We start from the raw sequence: 18964 nt of genomic DNA on the forward strand, positions 1-18964 counted from the left end.
CGCTGATTTGCCTTTCCAGGTTGCTTGGTTGGCCAAAAAGGGCGTATGCGTTTTTTCCTGAATATATTCAGGAAAAAACGCATACGCCCTTTTTGGCCAAGGGCATCATTGTCGACGTTTTGCCGCTTTTCATGTGCTTTAAAGGCGATTCGAATCGACCTCCTGAAATCTGTTTCCTGCAATTCTGCCTTGCTTTCAGATCCTCTTCGTTGCCTTCCCTCAATATATTTGTGGACGAGAGTTATCATTTATAACTCTGCATGTTTGTGAATTGCAGTGCCCCTGAGCTCCATTTTTCAACTCGCTTTTTTGGGAGCTGGCCACAAAAGCGCAGGATTGCCTCAGGCCCTATTCTGCTTCCGGGCGGCAGGCTGAGCCTGTGGTTAATTCTTCTTCCTGATGGGAAAATAGAGTGACCTGTGCCTGTCCCAACACCTAGAGCTAGTCTCTCATTGGCTCCCCCTCTTCCCGTTCATCCTCAGGACAAATTGCAAGCTGTACGGAACGGGAGGTTAAAGGTGCTGATTCTCCAAGGAGGGAGATTGCTAGTAAAGCGGCTGGAATGGCGAACCCGAGCACAAGGAGATGAGAAATGAGGTGCGTTTTAGAAACCTTTCCCGATCACACGGTGTACCACCTTCTGGGTTTCTCATGCATGTTTTCGAGGTAGGAAGATGCCCTTGAACCTGGAGATTTGGGACCCATGGGATGGCTAACAGGCAGTATTACTTTAAAGGCTCTGCGTTTGCTCCCCCAACCTCACCAAACCTCTCAGCCCCGAGAGTGTCCACCCTTATGTCTCCTCCAGCTGTGGGTCTAGATATGGTCAATCCAGGTTGCGTCACAGCCCCTGAACGAATTTTGTAAGAATTTCTCTCTCTTTCACTGTCTTTGTTTCACGGGTTTTTAAAAGGAATTTATTTTTATAATGGGGTTTAGCTGCTTTTCACGGCTGTGTTTCTGCCGCTTTACAGCCACTTGACTCACTTCCAGAGAGATATCAATACATAGGTTTTAAGATTCTTACTAGTCAGATATATTCTTGTGCGGTGAATAGGGGGTGTTGAGTCCAGTTCACTGAGCAAGGAGTAGGTCTTTCTATTACATATTGGGTTTATGGAACGGTATCTGAGCTCATTTGAAACCCTTGTTTTATGCATCACCCCACCCCACCTTTCCCGTTAAGCAGCCATAATGTGTTTTCTAAACGTGTGACTCTGTTCTGTTTTGTAATTCAGTTCAAGTGTAGCGGTTTTTACATTCCCTCTATAAGTGATAGCTTATGATAAGTGTCTTTTTCTGTGTGACTTATTTCACTTAGAATCGTTGTAGCTAAAGCCACTCATCATGCTGCTACTAGCCTTATGACATTGATTTCATGGCTGAGGGATATTCCATTGTACATAAGGACCACCACTTCTTTATCCATTTTTCTCTTTCCTGGGATATTTAAGGTGTCACGAAGTGGAGGTTCTTGTCAACAGAGCAGCCCTAAACTTTCGGGTGCCTGTGTCTTGCTGATTTTTAGTTTTCCCAATTTATACGCCCATGAGTGGAAGTGCCCTATGCGCTCTAAGCTGTGTTTTTTCGATGTTTCAGGACACACCGTACACTTCTCCAGAGTGGCTGTTGGCAATTTACATCCCGCCCATCAGCGTAGCAAGGCTCCCATTTCTCCATGGCCTGTTCTGCATTTCTGGTTTTGACACTTTTTTCCGCATGGCCCTTTTGACCGATGGGAAGCGAGACTTCTTTGTAGCGCTGATTTGCCTTTCCAGGTTGCTTGGTTGGCCAAAAAGGGCGTATGCGTTTTTTCCTGAATATATTCAGGAAAAAACGCATACGCCCTTTTTGGCCAAGGGCATCATTGTCGACGTTTTGCCGCTTTTCATGTGCTTTAAAGGCGATTCGAATCGACCTCCTGAAATCTGTTTCCTGCAATTCTGCCTTGCTTTCAGATCCTCTTCGTTGCCTTCCCTCAATATATTTGTGGACGAGAGTTATCATTTATAACTCTGCAGGTTTGTGAATTGCAGTGCCCCTGAGCTCCATTTTTCAACTCGCTTTTTTCGGAGCTGGCCGCAATAGCGCAGGATTGCCTCAGGCCCTATTCTGCTTCCTGGTGGCAGGCTGAGCCTGTGGTTAATTCTTCTTCCTGATGGGAAAATAGAGTGACCTGCGCCTGTCCCAACACCTAGAGCTAGTCTCTCATTGGCTCCCCCTCTTCCCGTTCATCCTCAGGACAAATTGCAAGCTGTACGGAACGGGAGGTTAAAGGTGCTGATTCTCCAAGGAGGGAGATTGCTAGTAAAGCGGCTGGAATGGCGAACCCGAGCACAAGGAGATGAGAAATGAGGTGCGTTTTAGAAACCTTTCCCCATCACACGGTGTACCACCTTCTGGGTTTCTCATGCATGTTTTCGAGGTAGGAAGATGCCCTTGAACCTGGAGATTTGGGACCCATGGGATGGGTAACAGGCAGTATTACTTTAAAGGCTCTGCGTTTGCTCCCCCAACCTCACCAAACCTCTCAGCCCCGAGAATGTCCACCCTTATGTCTCATCCAGCTGTGGGTCTAGATATGGTCAATCCAAGTTGCATCACAGCCCCTGAACGAATTTTGTAAGAATTTCTCTCTCTTTCACTGTCTTTGTTTCACGGGTTTTTAAAAGTAATTTATTTTTATAATGGGGTTTAGCTGCTTTTCACGGCTGTGTTTCTGCCGCTTTACACCCACTTGACTCACTTCCAGAGAGATATCAATACATAGGTTTTAAGATTCTTACTAGTCAGATATATTCTTGTGCGGTGAATAGGGGGTGTTGAGTCCACTTCACTGAGCAAGGAGTAGGTCTTTCTATTACATATTGGGTTTATGGAACGGTATCTGAGCTCATTTGAAACCCTTGTTTTACGCATCACCCCACCCCACCTTTCCCATTAAGCAGCCATAGTGTGTTTTCTAAACGTGTGACTCTGTTCTGTTTGGTAATTCAGTTCAAGTGTAGCGGTTTTTACATTCCCTCTATAAGTGATAGCTTATGATAAGTGTCTTTTTCTGTGTGACTTATTTCACTTAGAATCGTCATAGCTAAAACCACTCATCATGGTGCTACTAGCCTTATGACATTGATTTCATGGCTGAGTGATATTCCATTGTACATAAGGACCACCACTTCTTTATCCATTTTTGTCTTTCCTGGGATATTTAAGGTGTCACGAATTGGAGGTTCTTGTCAACAGAGCAGCCCCAAACTTTGGGTTGCCTGTGTCTTGCTGATTTTTAGTTTTCCCAATTTATACGCCCATGAGTGGAAGTGCCCTATGCGCTCTAAGCTGTGCTTTTTCGATGTTTCAGGACACACCGTACACTTCTCCAGAGTGGCTGTTGGCAATTTACATCCCGCCCATCAGCGTAGCAAGGCTCCCATTTCTCCATGGCCTGTTCTGCATTTCTGGTTTTGACACTTTTTTCCGCATGGCCCTTTTGACCGATGGGAAGCGAGACTTCTTTGTAGCGCTGATTTGCCTTTCCAGGTTGCTTGGTTGGCCAAAAAGGGCGTATGCGTTTTTTCCTGAATATATTCAGGAAAAAACGCATACGCCCTTTTTGGCCAAGGGCATCATTGTCGACGTTTTGCCGCTTTTCATGTGCTTTAAAGGCGATTCGAATCGACCTCCTGAAATCTGTTTCCTGCAATTCTGCCTTGCTTTCAGATCCTCTTCGTTGCCTTCCCTCAATATATTTGTGGACGAGAGTTATCATTTATAACTCTGCATGTTTGTGAATTGCAGTGCCCCTGAGCTCCATTTTTCAACTCGCTTTTTTGGGAGCTGGCCACAAAAGCGCAGGATTGCCTCAGGCCCTATTCTGCTTCCGGGCAGCAGGCTGAGCCTGTGGTTAATTCTTCTTCCTGATGGGAAAATAGAGTGACCTGTGCCTGTCCCAACACCTAGAGCTAGTCTCTCATTGGCTCCCCCTCTTCCCGTTCATCCTCAGGACAAATTGCAAGCTGTACGGAACGGGAGGTTAAAGGTGCTGATTCTCCAAGGAGGGAGATTGCTAGTAAAGCGGCTGGAATGGCGAACCCGAGCACAAGGAGATGAGAAATGAGGTGCGTTTTAGAAACCTTTCCCGATCACACGGTGTACCACCTTCTGGGTTTCTCATGCATGTTTTCGAGGTAGGAAGATGCCCTTGAACCTGGAGATTTGGGACCCATGGGATGGCTAACAGGCAGTATTACTTTAAAGGCTCTGCGTTTGCTCCCCCAACCTCACCAAACCTCTCAGCCCCGAGAGTGTCCACCCTTATGTCTCCTCCAGCTGTGGGTCTAGATATGGTCAATCCAGGTTGCGTCACAGCCCCTGAACGAATTTTGTAAGAATTTCTCTCTCTTTCACTGTCTTTGTTTCACGGGTTTTTAAAAGGAATTTATTTTTATAATGGGGTTTAGCTGCTTTTCACGGCTGTGTTTCTGCCGCTTTACAGCCACTTGACTCACTTCCAGAGAGATATCAATACATAGGTTTTAAGATTCTTACTAGTCAGATATATTCTTGTGCGGTGAATAGGGGGTGTTGAGTCCAGTTCACTGAGCAAGGAGTAGGTCTTTCTATTACATATTGGGTTTATGGAACGGTATCTGAGCTCATTTGAAACCCTTGTTTTATGCATCACCCCACCCCACCTTTCCCGTTAAGCAGCCATAATGTGTTTTCTAAACGTGTGACTCTGTTCTGTTTTGTAATTCAGTTCAAGTGTAGCGGTTTTTACATTCCCTCTATAAGTGATAGCTTATGATAAGTGTCTTTTTCTGTGTGACTTATTTCACTTAGAATCGTTGTAGCTAAAGCCACTCATCATGCTGCTACTAGCCTTATGACATTGATTTCATGGCTGAGGGATATTCCATTGTACATAAGGACCACCACTTCTTTATCCATTTTTCTCTTTCCTGGGATATTTAAGGTGTCACGAAGTGGAGGTTCTTGTCAACAGAGCAGCCCTAAACTTTCGGGTGCCTGTGTCTTGCTGATTTTTAGTTTTCCCAATTTATACGCCCATGAGTGGAAGTGCCCTATGCGCTCTAAGCTGTGTTTTTTCGATGTTTCAGGACACACCGTACACTTCTCCAGAGTGGCTGTTGGCAATTTACATCCCGCCCATCAGCGTAGCAAGGCTCCCATTTCTCCATGGCCTGTTCTGCATTTCTGGTTTTGACACTTTTTTCCGCATGGCCCTTTTGACCGATGGGAAGCGAGACTTCTTTGTAGCGCTGATTTGCCTTTCCAGGTTGCTTGGTTGGCCAAAAAGGGCGTATGCGTTTTTTCCTGAATATATTCAGGAAAAAACGCATACGCCCTTTTTGGCCAAGGGCATCATTGTCGACGTTTTGCCGCTTTTCATGTGCTTTAAAGGCGATTCGAATCGACCTCCTGAAATCTGTTTCCTGCAATTCTGCCTTGCTTTCAGATCCTCTTCGTTGCCTTCCCTCAATATATTTGTGGACGAGAGTTATCATTTATAACTCTGCAGGTTTGTGAATTGCAGTGCCCCTGAGGTCCATTTTTCAACTCGCTTTTTTGGGAGCTGGCCGCAAAAGCGCAGGATTGCCTCAGGCCCTATTCTGCTTCTGGGCGGCAGGCTGAGCCTGTGGTTAATTCTTCTTCCTGATGGGAAAATAGAGTGACCTGTGCCTGTCCCAACACCTAGAGCTAGTCTCTCATTGGCTCCCCCTCTTCCCGTTCATCCTCAGGACAAATTGCAAGCTGTACGGAACGGGAGGTTAAAGGTGCTGATTCTCCAAGGAGGGAGATTGCTAGTAAAGCGGCTGGAATGGCGAACCCGAGCACAAGGAGATGAGAAATGAGGTGCGTTTTAGAAACCTTTCCCGATCACACGGTGTACCACCTTCTGGGTTTCTCATGCATGTTTTCGAGGTAGGAAGATGCCCTTGAACCTGGAGATTTGGGACCCATGGAATGGGTAACAGGCAGTATTACTTTAAAGGCTCTGCGTTTGCTCCCCCAACCTCACCAAACCTCTCAGCCCCGAGAGTGTCCACCCTTATGTCTCCTCCAGCTGTGGGTCTAGATATGGTCAATCCAGGTTGCGTCACAGCCCCTGAACGAATTTTGTAAGAATTTCTCTCTCTTTCACTGTCTTTGTTTCACGGGTTTTTAAAAGGAATTTATTTTTATAATGGGGTTTAGCTGCTTTTCACGGCTGTGTTTCTGCCGCTTTACAGCCACTTGACTCACTTCCAGAGAGATATCAATACATAGGTTTTAAGATTCTTACTAGTCAGATATATTCTTGTGCGGTGAATAGGGGGTGTTGAGTCCAGTTCACTGAGCAAGGAGTAGGTCTTTCTATTACATATTGGGTTTATGGAACGGTATCTGAGCTCATTTGAAACCCTTGTTTTATGCATCACCCCACCCCACCTTTCCCGTTAAGCAGCCATAATGTGTTTTCTAAACGTGTGACTCTGTTCTGTTTTGTAATTCAGTTCAAGTGTAGCGGTTTTTACATTCCCTCTATAAGTGATAGCTTATAATAAGTGTGTTTTTCTGTATGACTTATTTCACTTAGAATCGTCGTAGCTAAAGCCACTCATCATGCTGCTACTAGCCTTATGACATTGATTTCATGGCTGAGTGATATTCCATTGTACATAAGGACCACCACTTCTTTATCCATTTTTCTCTTTCCTGGGATATTTAAGGTGTCACGAAGTGGAGGTTCTTGTCAACAGAGCAGCCCCAAACTTTGGGGTGCCTTTGTCTTGCTGATTTTTAGTTTTCCCAATTTATACGCCCATGAGTGGAAGTGCCCTATGCGCTCTAAGCTGTGTTTTTTCGATGTTTCAGGACACACCGTACACTTCTCCAGAGTGGCTGTTGGCAATTTACATCCCGCCCATCAGCGTAGCAAGGCTCCCATTTCTCCATGGCCTGTTCTGCATTTCTGGTTTTGACACTTTTTTCCGCATGGCCCTTTTGACTGATGGGAAGCGAGACTTCTTTGTAGCGCTGATTTGCCTTTCCAGGTTGCTTGGTTGGCCGAAAAGGGCGTATGCGTTTTTTCCTGAATATATTCAGGAAAAAACGCATACGCCCTTTTTGGCCAAGGGCATCATTGTCGACGTTTTGCCGCTTTTCATGTGCTTTAAAGGCGATTCGAATCGACCTCCTGAAATCTGTTTCCTGCAATTCTGCCTTGCTTTCAGATCCTCTTCGTTGCCTTCCCTCAATATATTTGTGGACGAGAGTTATCATTTATAACTCTGCAGGTTTGTGAATTGCAGTGCCCCTGAGCTCCATTTTTCAACTCGCTTTTTTGGGAGCTGGCCGCAAAAGCGCAGGATTGCCTCAGGCCCTATTCTGCTTCCTGGCGGCAGGCTGAGCCTGTGGTTAATTCTTCTTCCTGATGGGAAAATAGAGTGACCTGTGCCTGTCCCAACACCTAGAGCTAGTCTCTCATTGGCTCCCCCTCTTCCCGTTCATCCTCAGGACAAATTGCAAGCTGTACGGAACGGGAGGTTAAAGGTGCTGATTCTCCAAGGAGGGAGATTGCTAGTAAAGCGGCTGGAATGGCGAACCCGAGCACAAGGAGATGAGAAATGAGGTGCGTTTTAGAAACCTTTCCCGATCACACGGTGTACCACCTTCTGGGTTTCTCATGCATGTTTTCGAGGTAGGAAGATGCCCTTGAACCTGGAGATTTGGGACCCATGGGATGGGTAACAGGCAGTATTACTTTAAAGGCTCTGCGTTTGCTCCCCCAACCTCACCAAACCTCTCAGCCCCGAGAGTGTCCACCCTTATGTCTCCTCCAGCTGTGGGTCTAGATATGGTCAATCCAGGTTGCGTCACAGCCCCTGAACGAATTTTGTAAGAATTTCTCTCTCTTTCACTGTCTTTGTTTCACGGGTTTTTAAAAGGAATTTATTTTTATAATGGGGTTTAGCTGCTTTTCACGGCTGTGTTTCTGCCGCTTTACAGCCACTTGACTCACTTCCAGAGAGATATCAATACATAGGTTTTAAGATTCTTACTAGTCAGATATATTCTTGTGCGGTGAATAGGGGGTGTTGAGTCCAGTTCACTGAGCAAGGAGTAGGTCTTTCTATTACATATTGGGTTTATGGAACGGTATCTGAGCTCATTTGAAACCCTTGTTTTATGCATCACCCCACCCCACCTTTCCCGTTAAGCAGCCATAATGTGTTTTCTAAACGTGTGACTCTGTTCTGTTTTGTAATTCAGTTCAAGTGTAGCGGTTTTTACATTCCCTCTATAAGTGATAGCTTATAATAAGTGTGTTTTTCTGTATGACTTATTTCACTTAGAATCGTCGTAGCTAAAGCCACTCATCATGCTGCTACTAGCCTTATGACATTGATTTCATGGCTGAGTGATATTCCATTGTACATAAGGACCACCACTTCTTTATCCATTTTTCTCTTTCCTGGGATATTTAAGGTGTCACGAAGTGGAGGTTCTTGTCAACAGAGCAGCCCCAAACTTTGGGGTGCCTTTGTCTTGCTGATTTTTAGTTTTCCCAATTTATACGCCCATGAGTGGAAGTGCCCTATGCGCTCTAAGCTGTGTTTTTTCGATGTTTCAGGACACACCGTACACTTCTCCAGAGTGGCTGTTGGCAATTTACATCCCGCCCATCAGCGTAGCAAGGCTCCCATTTCTCCATGGCCTGTTCTGCATTTCTGGTTTTGACACTTTTTTCCGCATGGCCCTTTTGACCGATGGGAAGCGAGACTTCTTTGTAGCGCTGATTTGCCTTTCCAGGTTGCTTGGTTGGCCAAAAAGGGCGTATGCGTTTTTTCCTGAATATATTCAGGAAAAAACGCATACGCCCTTTTTGGCCAAGGGCATCATTGTCGACGTTTTGCCGCTTTTCATGTGCTTTAAAGGCGATTCGAATCGACCTCCTGAAATCTGTTTCCTGCAATTCTGCCTTGCTTTCAGATCCTCTTCGTTGCCTTCCCTCAATATATTTGTGGACGAGAGTTATCATTTATAACTCTGCAGGTTTGTGAATTGCAGTGCCCCTGAGCTCCATTTTTCAACTCGCTTTTTTGGGAGCTGGCCGCAAAAGCGCAGGATCGCCTCAGGCCCTATTCTGGTTCCCGGCGGCAGGCTGAGCCTGTGGTTAATTCTTCTTCCTGATGGGAAAATAGAGTGACCTGTGCCTGTCCCAACACCTAGAGCTAGTCTCTCATTGGCTCCCCCTCTTCCCGTTCATCCTCAGGACAAATTGCAAGCTGTACGGAACGGGAGGTTAAAGGTGCTGATTCTCCAAGGAGGGAGATTGCTAGTAAAGCGGCTGGAATGGCGAACCCGAGCACAAGGAGATGAGAAATGAGGTGCGTTTTAGAAACCTTTCCCGATCACACGGTGTACCACCTTCTGGGTTTCTCATGCATGTTTTCGAGGTAGGAAGATGCCCTTGAACCTGGAGATTTGGGACCCATGGGATGGGTAACAGGCAGTATTACTTTAAAGGCTCTGCGTTTGCTCCCCCAACCTCACCAAACCTCTCAGCCCCGAGAATGTCCACCCTTATGTCTCATCCAGCTGTGTGTCTAGATATGGTCAATCCAAGTTGCATCACAGCCCCTGAACGAATTTTGTAAGAATTTCTCTCTCTTTCACTGTCTTTGTTTCACGGGTTTTTAAAAGTAATTTATTTTTATAAGGGGGTTTAGCTGCTTTTCACGGCTGTGTTTCTGCCGCTTTACACCCACTTGACTCACTTCCAGAGAGATATCAATACATAGGTTTTAAGATTCTTACTAGTCAGATATATTCTTGTGCGGTGAATAGGGGGTGTTGAGTCCACTTCACTGAGCAAGGAGTAGGTCTTTCTATTACATATTGGGTTTATGGAACGGTATCTGAGCTCATTTGAAACCCTTGTTTTACGCATCACCCCACCCCACCTTTCCCGTTAAGCAGCCATAGTGTGTTTTCTAAACGTGTGACTCTGTTCTGTTTGGTAATTCAGTTCAAGTGTAGCGGTTTTTACATTCCCTCTATAAGTGATAGCTTATGATAAGTGTCTTTTTCTGTGTGACTTATTTCACTTAGAATCGTCATAGCTAAAACCACTCATCATGGTGCTACTAGCCTTATGACATTGATTTCATGGCTGAGTGATATTCCATTGTACATAAGGACCACCACTTCTTTATCCATTTTTGTCTTTCCTGGGATATTTAAGGTGTCACGAATTGGAGGTTCTTGTCAACAGAGCAGCCCCAAACTTTGGGTTGCCTGTGTCTTGCTGATTTTTAGTTTTCCCAATTTATACGCCCATGAGTGGAAGTGCCCTATGCGCTCTAAGCTGTGCTTTTTCGATGTTTCAGGACACACCGTACACTTCTCCAGAGTGGCTGTTGGCAATTTACATCCCGCCCATCAGCGTAGCAAGGCTCCCATTTCTCCATGGCCTGTTCTGCATTTCTGGTTTTGACACTTTTTTCCGCATGGCCCTTTTGACCGATGGGAAGCGAGACTTCTTTGTAGCGCTGATTTGCCTTTCCAGGTTGCTTGGTTGGCCAAAAAGGGCGTATGCGTTTTTTCCTGAATATATTCAGGAAAAAACGCATACGCCCTTTTTGGCCAAGGGCATCATTGTCGACGTTTTGCCGCTTTTCATGTGCTTTAAAGGCGATTCGAATCGACCTCCTGAAATCTGTTTCCTGCAATTCTGCCTTGCTTTCAGATCCTCTTCGTTGCCTTCCCTCAATATATTTGTGGACGAGAGTTATCATTTATAACTCTGCATGTTTGTGAATTGCAGTGCCCCTGAGCTCCATTTTTCAACTCGCTTTTTTGGGAGCTGGCCACAAAAGCGCAGGATTGCCTCAGGCCCTATTCTGCTTCCGGGCGGCAGGCTGAGCCTGTGGTTAATTCTTCTTCCTGATGGGAAAATAGAGTGACCTGTGCCTGTCCCAACACCTAGAGCTAGTCTCTCATTGGCTCCCCCTCTTCCCGTTCATCCTCAGGACAAATTGCAAGCTGTACGGAACGGGAGGTTAAAGGTGCTGATTCTCCAAGGAGGGAGATTGCTAGTAAAGCGGCTGGAATGGCGAACCCGAGCACAAGGAGATGAGAAATGAGGTGCGTTTTAGAAACCTTTCCCGATCACACGGTGTACCACCTTCTGGGTTTCTCATGCATGTTTTCGAGGTAGGAAGATGCCCTTGAACCTGGAGATTTGGGACCCATGGGATGGCTAACAGGCAGTATTACTTTAAAGGCTCTGCGTTTGCTCCCCCAACCTCACCAAACCTCTCAGCCCCGAGAGTGTCCACCCTTATGTCTCCTCCAGCTGTGGGTCTAGATATGGTCAATCCAGGTTGCGTCACAGCCCCTGAACGAATTTTGTAAGAATTTCTCTCTCTTTCACTGTCTTTGTTTCACGGGTTTTTAAAAGGAATTTATTTTTATAATGGGGTTTAGCTGCTTTTCACGGCTGTGTTTCTGCCGCTTTACAGCCACTTGACTCACTTCCAGAGAGATATCAATACATAGGTTTTAAGATTCTTACTAGTCAGATATATTCTTGTGCGGTGAATAGGGGGTGTTGAGTCCAGTTCACTGAGCAAGGAGTAGGTCTTTCTATTACATATTGGGTTTATGGAACGGTATCTGAGCTCATTTGAAACCCTTGTTTTATGCATCACCCCACCCCACCTTTCCCGTTAAGCAGCCATAATGTGTTTTCTAAACGTGTGACTCTGTTCTGTTTTGTAATTCAGTTCAAGTGTAGCGGTTTTTACATTCCCTCTATAAGTGATAGCTTATGATAAGTGTCTTTTTCTGTGTGACTTATTTCACTTAGAATCGTTGTAGCTAAAGCCACTCATCATGCTGCTACTAGCCTTATGACATTGATTTCATGGCTGAGGGATATTCCATTGTACATAAGGACCACCACTTCTTTATCCATTTTTCTCTTTCCTGGGATATTTAAGGTGTCACGAAGTGGAGGTTCTTGTCAACAGAGCAGCCCTAAACTTTCGGGTGCCTGTGTCTTGCTGATTTTTAGTTTTCCCAATTTATACGCCCATGAGTGGAAGTGCCCTATGCGCTCTAAGCTGTGTTTTTTCGATGTTTCAGGACACACCGTACACTTCTCCAGAGTGGCTGTTGGCAATTTACATCCCGCCCATCAGCGTAGCAAGGCTCCCATTTCTCCATGGCCTGTTCTGCATTTCTGGTTTTGACACTTTTTTCCGCATGGCCCTTTTGACCGATGGGAAGCGAGACTTCTTTGTAGCGCTGATTTGCCTTTCCAGGTTGCTTGGTTGGCCAAAAAGGGCGTATGCGTTTTTTCCTGAATATATTCAGGAAAAAACGCATACGCCCTTTTTGGCCAAGGGCATCATTGTCGACGTTTTGCCGCTTTTCATGTGCTTTAAAGGCGATTCGAATCGACCTCCTGAAATCTGTTTCCTGCAATTCTGCCTTGCTTTCAGATCCTCTTCGTTGCCTTCCCTCAATATATTTGTGGACGAGAGTTATCATTTATAACTCTGCAGGTTTGTGAATTGCAGTGCCCCTGAGCTCCATTTTTCAACTCGCTTTTTTCGGAGCTGGCCGCAATAGCGCAGGATTGCCTCAGGCCCTATTCTGCTTCCTGGTGGCAGGCTGAGCCTGTGGTTAATTCTTCTTCCTGATGGGAAAATAGAGTGACCTGCGCCTGTCCCAACACCTAGAGCTAGTCTCTCATTGGCTCCCCCTCTTCCCGTTCATCCTCAGGACAAATTGCAAGCTGTACGGAACGGGAGGTTAAAGGTGCTGATTCTCCAAGGAGGGAGATTGCTAGTAAAGCGGCTGGAATGGCGAACCCGAGCACAAGGAGATGAGAAATGAGGTGCGTTTTAGAAACCTTTCCCGATCACACGGTGTACCACCTTCTGGGTTTCTCATGCATGTTTTCGAGGTAGGAAGATGCCCTTGAACCTGGAGATTTGGGACCCATGGAATGGGTAACAGGCAGTATTACTTTAAAGGCTCTGCGTTTGCTCCCCCAACCTCACCAAACCTCTCAGCCCCGAGAGTGTCCACCCTTATGTCTCCTCCAGCTGTGGGTCTAGATATGGTCAATCCAGGTTGCGTCACAGCCCCTGAACGAATTTTGTAAGAATTTCTCTCTCTTTCACTGTCTTTGTTTCACGGGTTTTTAAAAGGAATTTATTTTTATAATGGGGTTTAGCTGCTTTTCACGGCTGTGTTTCTGCCGCTTTACAGCCACTTGACTCACTTCCAGAGAGATATCAATACATAGGTTTTAAGATTCTTACTAGTCAGATATATTCTTGTGCGGTGAATAGGGGGTGTTGAGTCCAGTTCACTGAGCAAGGAGTAGGTCTTTCTATTACATATTGGGTTTATGGAACGGTATCTGAGCTCATTTGAAACCCTTGTTTTATGCATCACCCCACCCCACCTTTCCCGTTAAGCAGCCATAATGTGTTTTCTAAACGTGTGACTCTGTTCTGTTTTGTAATTCAGTTCAAGTGTAGCGGTTTTTACATTCCCTCTATAAGTGATAGCTTATAATAAGTGTGTTTTTCTGTATGACTTATTTCACTTAGAATCGTCGTAGCTAAAGCCACTCATCATGCTGCTACTAGCCTTATGACATTGATTTCATGGCTGAGTGATATTCCATTGTACATAAGGACCACCACTTCTTTATCCATTTTTCTCTTTCCTGGGATATTTAAGGTGTCACGAAGTGGAGGTTCTTGTCAACAGAGCAGCCCCAAACTTTGGGGTGCCTTTGTCTTGCTGATTTTTAGTTTTCCCAATTTATACGCCCATGAGTGGAAGTGCCCTATGCGCTCTAAGCTGTGTTTTTTCGATGTTTCAGGACACACCGTACACTTCTCCAGAGTGGCTGTTGGCAATTTACATCCCGCCCATCAGCGTAGCAAGGCTCCCATTTCTCCATGGCCTGTTCTGCATTTCTGGTTTTGACACTTTTTTCCGCATGGCCCTTTTGACTGATGGGAAGCGAGACTTCTTTGTAGCGCTGATTTGCCTTTCCAGGTTGCTTGGTTGGCCGAAAAGGGCGTATGCGTTTTTTCCTGAATATATTCAGGAAAAAACGCATACGCCCTTTTTGGCCAAGGGCATCATTGTCGACGTTTTGCCGCTTTTCATGTGCTTTAAAGGCGATTCGAATCGACCTCCTGAAATCTGTTTCCTGCAATTCTGCCTTGCTTTCAGATCCTCTTCGTTGCCTTCCCTCAATATATTTGTGGACGAGAGTTATCATTTATAACTCTGCAGGTTTGTGAATTGCAGTGCCCCTGAGCTCCATTTTTCAACTCGCTTTTTTGGGAGCTGGCCGCAAAAGCGCAGGATTGCCTCAGGCCCTATTCTGCTTCCTGGCGGCAGGCTGAGCCTGTGGTTAATTCTTCTTCCTGATGGGAAAATAGAGTGACCTGTGCCTGTCCCAACACCTAGAGCTAGTCTCTCATTGGCTCCCCCTCTTCCCGTTCATCCTCAGGACAAATTGCAAGCTGTACGGAACGGGAGGTTAAAGGTGCTGATTCTCCAAGGAGGGAGATTGCTAGTAAAGCGGCTGGAATGGCGAACCCGAGCACAAGGAGATGAGAAATGAGGTGCGTTTTAGAAACCTTTCCCGATCACACGGTGTACCACCTTCTGGGTTTCTCATGCATGTTTTCGAGGTAGGAAGATGCCCTTGAACCTGGAGATTTGGGACCCATGGGATGGGTAACAGGCAGTATTACTTTAAAGGCTCTGCGTTTGCTCCCCCAACCTCACCAAACCTCTCAGCCCCGAGAGTGTCCACCCTTATGTCTCCTCCAGCTGTGGGTCTAGATATGGTCAATCCAGGTTGCGTCACAGCCCCTGAACGAATTTTGTAAGAATTTCTCTCTCTTTCACTGTCTTTGTTTCACGGGTTTTTAAAAGGAATTTATTTTTATAATGGGGTTTAGCTGCTTTTCACGGCTGTGTTTCTGCCGCTTTACAGCCACTTGACTCACTTCCAGAGAGATATCAATACATAGGTTTTAAGATTCTTACTAGTCAGATATATTCTTGTGCGGTGAATAGGGGGTGTTGAGTCCAGTTCACTGAGCAAGGAGTAGGTCTTTCTATTACATATTGGGTTTATGGAACGGTATCTGAGCTCATTTGAAACCCTTGTTTTATGCATCACCCCACCCCACCTTTCCCGTTAAGCAGCCATAATGTGTTTTCTAAACGTGTGACTCTGTTCTGTTTTGTAATTCAGTTCAAGTGTAGCGGTTTTTACATTCCCTCTATAAGTGATAGCTTATAATAAGTGTGTTTTTCTGTATGACTTATTTCACTTAGAATCGTCGTAGCTAAAGCCACTCATCATGCTGCTACTAGCCTTATGACATTGATTTCATGGCTGAGTGATATTCCATTGTACATAAGGACCACCACTTCTTTATCCATTTTTCTCTTTCCTGGGATATTTAAGGTGTCACGAAGTGGAGGTTCTTGTCAACAGAGCAGCCCCAAACTTTGGGGTGCCTTTGTCTTGCTGATTTTTAGTTTTCCCAATTTATACGCCCATGAGTGGAAGTGCCCTATGCGCTCTAAGCTGTGTTTTTTCGATGTTTCAGGACACACCGTACACTTCTCCAGAGTGGCTGTTGGCAATTTACATCCCGCCCATCAGCGTAGCAAGGCTCCCATTTCTCCATGGCCTGTTCTGCATTTCTGGTTTTGACACTTTTTTCCGCATGGCCCTTTTGACCGATGGGAAGCGAGACTTCTTTGTAGCGCTGATTTGCCTTTCCAGGTTGCTTGGTTGGCCAAAAAGGGCGTATGCGTTTTTTCCTGAATATATTCAGGAAAAAACGCATACGCCCTTTTTGGCCAAGGGCATCATTGTCGACGTTTTGCCGCTTTTCATGTGCTTTAAAGGCGATTCGAATCGACCTCCTGAAATCTGTTTCCTGCAATTCTGCCTTGCTTTCAGATCCTCTTCGTTGCCTTCCCTCAATATATTTGTGGACGAGAGTTATCATTTATAACTCTGCAGGTTTGTGAATTGCAGTGCCCCTGAGCTCCATTTTTCAACTCGCTTTTTTGGGAGCTGGCCGCAAAAGCGCAGGATCGCCTCAGGCCCTATTCTGGTTCCCGGCGGCAGGCTGAGCCTGTGGTTAATTCTTCTTCCTGATGGGAAAATAGAGTGACCTGTGCCTGTCCCAACACCTAGAGCTAGTCTCTCATTGGCTCCCCCTCTTCCCGTTCATCCTCAGGACAAATTGCAAGCTGTACGGAACGGGAGGTTAAAGGTGCTGATTCTCCAAGGAGGGAGATTGCTAGTAAAGCGGCTGGAATGGCGAACCCGAGCACAAGGAGATGAGAAATGAGGTGCGTTTTAGAAACCTTTCCCGATCACACGGTGTACCACCTTCTGGGTTTCTCATGCATGTTTTCGAGGTAGGAAGATGCCCTTGAACCTGGAGATTTGGGACCCATGGGATGGGTAACAGGCAGTATTACTTTAAAGGCTCTGCGTTTGCTCCCCCAACCTCACCAAACCTCTCAGCCCCGAGAATGTCCACCCTTATGTCTCATCCAGCTGTGTGTCTAGATATGGTCAATCCAAGTTGCATCACAGCCCCTGAACGAATTTTGTAAGAATTTCTCTCTCTTTCACTGTCTTTGTTTCACGGGTTTTTAAAAGTAATTTATTTTTATAATGGGGTTTAGCTGCTTTTCACGGCTGTGTTTCTGCCGCTTTACACCCACTTGACTCACTTCCAGAGAGATATCAATACATAGGTTTTAAGATTCTTACTAGTCAGATATATTCTTGTGCGGTGAATAGGGGGTGTTGAGTCCACTTCACTGAGCAAGGAGTAGGTCTTTCTATTACATATTGGGTTTATGGAACGGTATCTGAGCTCATTTGAAACCCTTGTTTTACGCATCACCCCACCCCACCTTTCCCGTTAAGCAGCCATAGTGTGTTTTCTAAACGTGTGACTCTGTTCTGTTTGGTAATTCAGTTCAAGTGTAGCGGTTTTTACATTCCCTCTATAAGTGATAGCTTATGATAAGTGTCTTTTTCTGTGTGACTTATTTCACTTAGAATCGTCATAGCTAAAACCACTCATCATGCTGCTACTAGCCTTATGACATTGATTTCATGGCTGAGTGATATTCCATTGTACATAAGGACCACCACTTCTTTATCCATTTTTGTCTTTCCTGGGATATTTAAGGTGTCACGAAGTGGAGGTTCTTGTCAACAGAGCAGCCCCATACTTTGGGGTGCCTGTGTCTTGCTGATTTTTAGTTTTCCCAATTTATACGCCCATGAGTGGAAGTGCCCTATGCGCTCTAAGCTGTGCTTTTTCGATGTTTCAGGACACACCGTACACTTCTCCAGAGTGGCTCTTGGCAATTTACATCCCGCCCATCAGCGTAGCAAGGCTCCCATTTCTCCATGGCCTGTTCTGCATTTCTGGTTTTGACACTTTTTTCCGCATGGCCCTTTTGACCGATGGGAAGCGAGACTTCTTTGTAGCGCTGATTTGCCTTTCCAGGTTGCTTGGTTGGCCGAAAAGGGCGTATGCGTTTTTTCCTGAATATATTCAGGAAAAAACGCATACGCCCTTTTTGGCCAAGGGCATCATTGTCGACGTTTTGCCGCTTTTCATGTGCTTTAAAGGCGATTCGAATCGACCTCCTGAAATCTGTTTCCTGCAATTCTGCCTTGCTTTCAGATCCTCTTCGTTGCCTTCCCTCAATATATTTGTGGACGAGAGTTATCATTTACAACTCTGCAGGTTTGTGAATTGCAGTGCCCCTGAGCTCCATTTTTCAACTCGCTTTTTTGGGAGCTGGCCGCAAAAGCGCAGGATTGCCTCAGGCCCTATTCTGCTTCCGGGCGGCAGGCTGAGCCTGTGGTTAATTCTTCTTCCTGATGGGAAAATAGAGTGACCTGTGCCTGTCCCAACACCTAGAGCTAGTCTCTCATTGGCTCCCCCTCTTCCCGTTCATCCTCAGGACAAATTGCAAGCTGTACGGAACGGGAGGTTAAAGGTGCTGATTCTCCAAGGAGGGAGATTGCTAGTAAAGCGGCTGGAATGGCGAACCCGAGCACAAGGAGATGAGAAATGAGGTGCGTTTTAGAAACCTTTCCCCATCACACGGTGTACCACCTTCTGGGTTTCTCATGCATGTTTTCGAGGTAGGAAGATGCCCTTGAACCTGGAGATTTGGGACCCATGGGATGGGTAACAGGCAGTATTACTTTAAAGGCTCTGCGTTTGCTCCCCCAACCTCACCATACCTCTCAGCCCCGAGAATGTCCACCCTTATGTCTCATCCAGCTGTGGGTCTAGATATGGTCAATCCAAGTTGCATCACAGCCCCTGAACGAATTTTGTAAGAATTTCTCTCTCTTTCACTGTCTTTGTTTCACGGGTTTTTAAAAGGAATTTATTTTTATAATGGGGTTTAGCTGCTTTTCACGGCTGTGTTTCTGCCGCTTTACACCCACTTGACTCACTTCCAGAGAGATATCAATACATAGGTTTTAAGATTCTTACTAGTCAGATATATTCTTGTGCGGTGAATAGGGGGTGTTGAGTCCACTTCACTGAGCAAGGAGTAGGTCTTTCTATTACATATTGGGTTTATGGAACGGTATCTGAGCTCATTTGAAACCCTTGTTTTACGCATCACCCCACCCCACCTTTCCCGTTAAGCAGCCATAGTGTGTTTTCTAAACGTGTGACTCTGTTCTGTTTGGTAATTCAGTTCAAGTGTAGCGGTTTTTACATTCCCTCTATAAGTGATAGCTTATAATAAGTGTGTTTTTCTGTATGACTTATTTCACTTAGAATCGTCGTAGCTAAAGCCACTCATCATGCTGCTACTAGCCTTATGACAATGA

The sequence above is a fragment of the Balaenoptera ricei genome, chromosome 4 (genome assembly GCF_028023285.1).
Source record: "Balaenoptera ricei isolate mBalRic1 chromosome 4, mBalRic1.hap2, whole genome shotgun sequence".
In the NCBI taxonomy this organism is placed as follows: domain Eukaryota; kingdom Metazoa; phylum Chordata; class Mammalia; order Artiodactyla; family Balaenopteridae; genus Balaenoptera; species Balaenoptera ricei.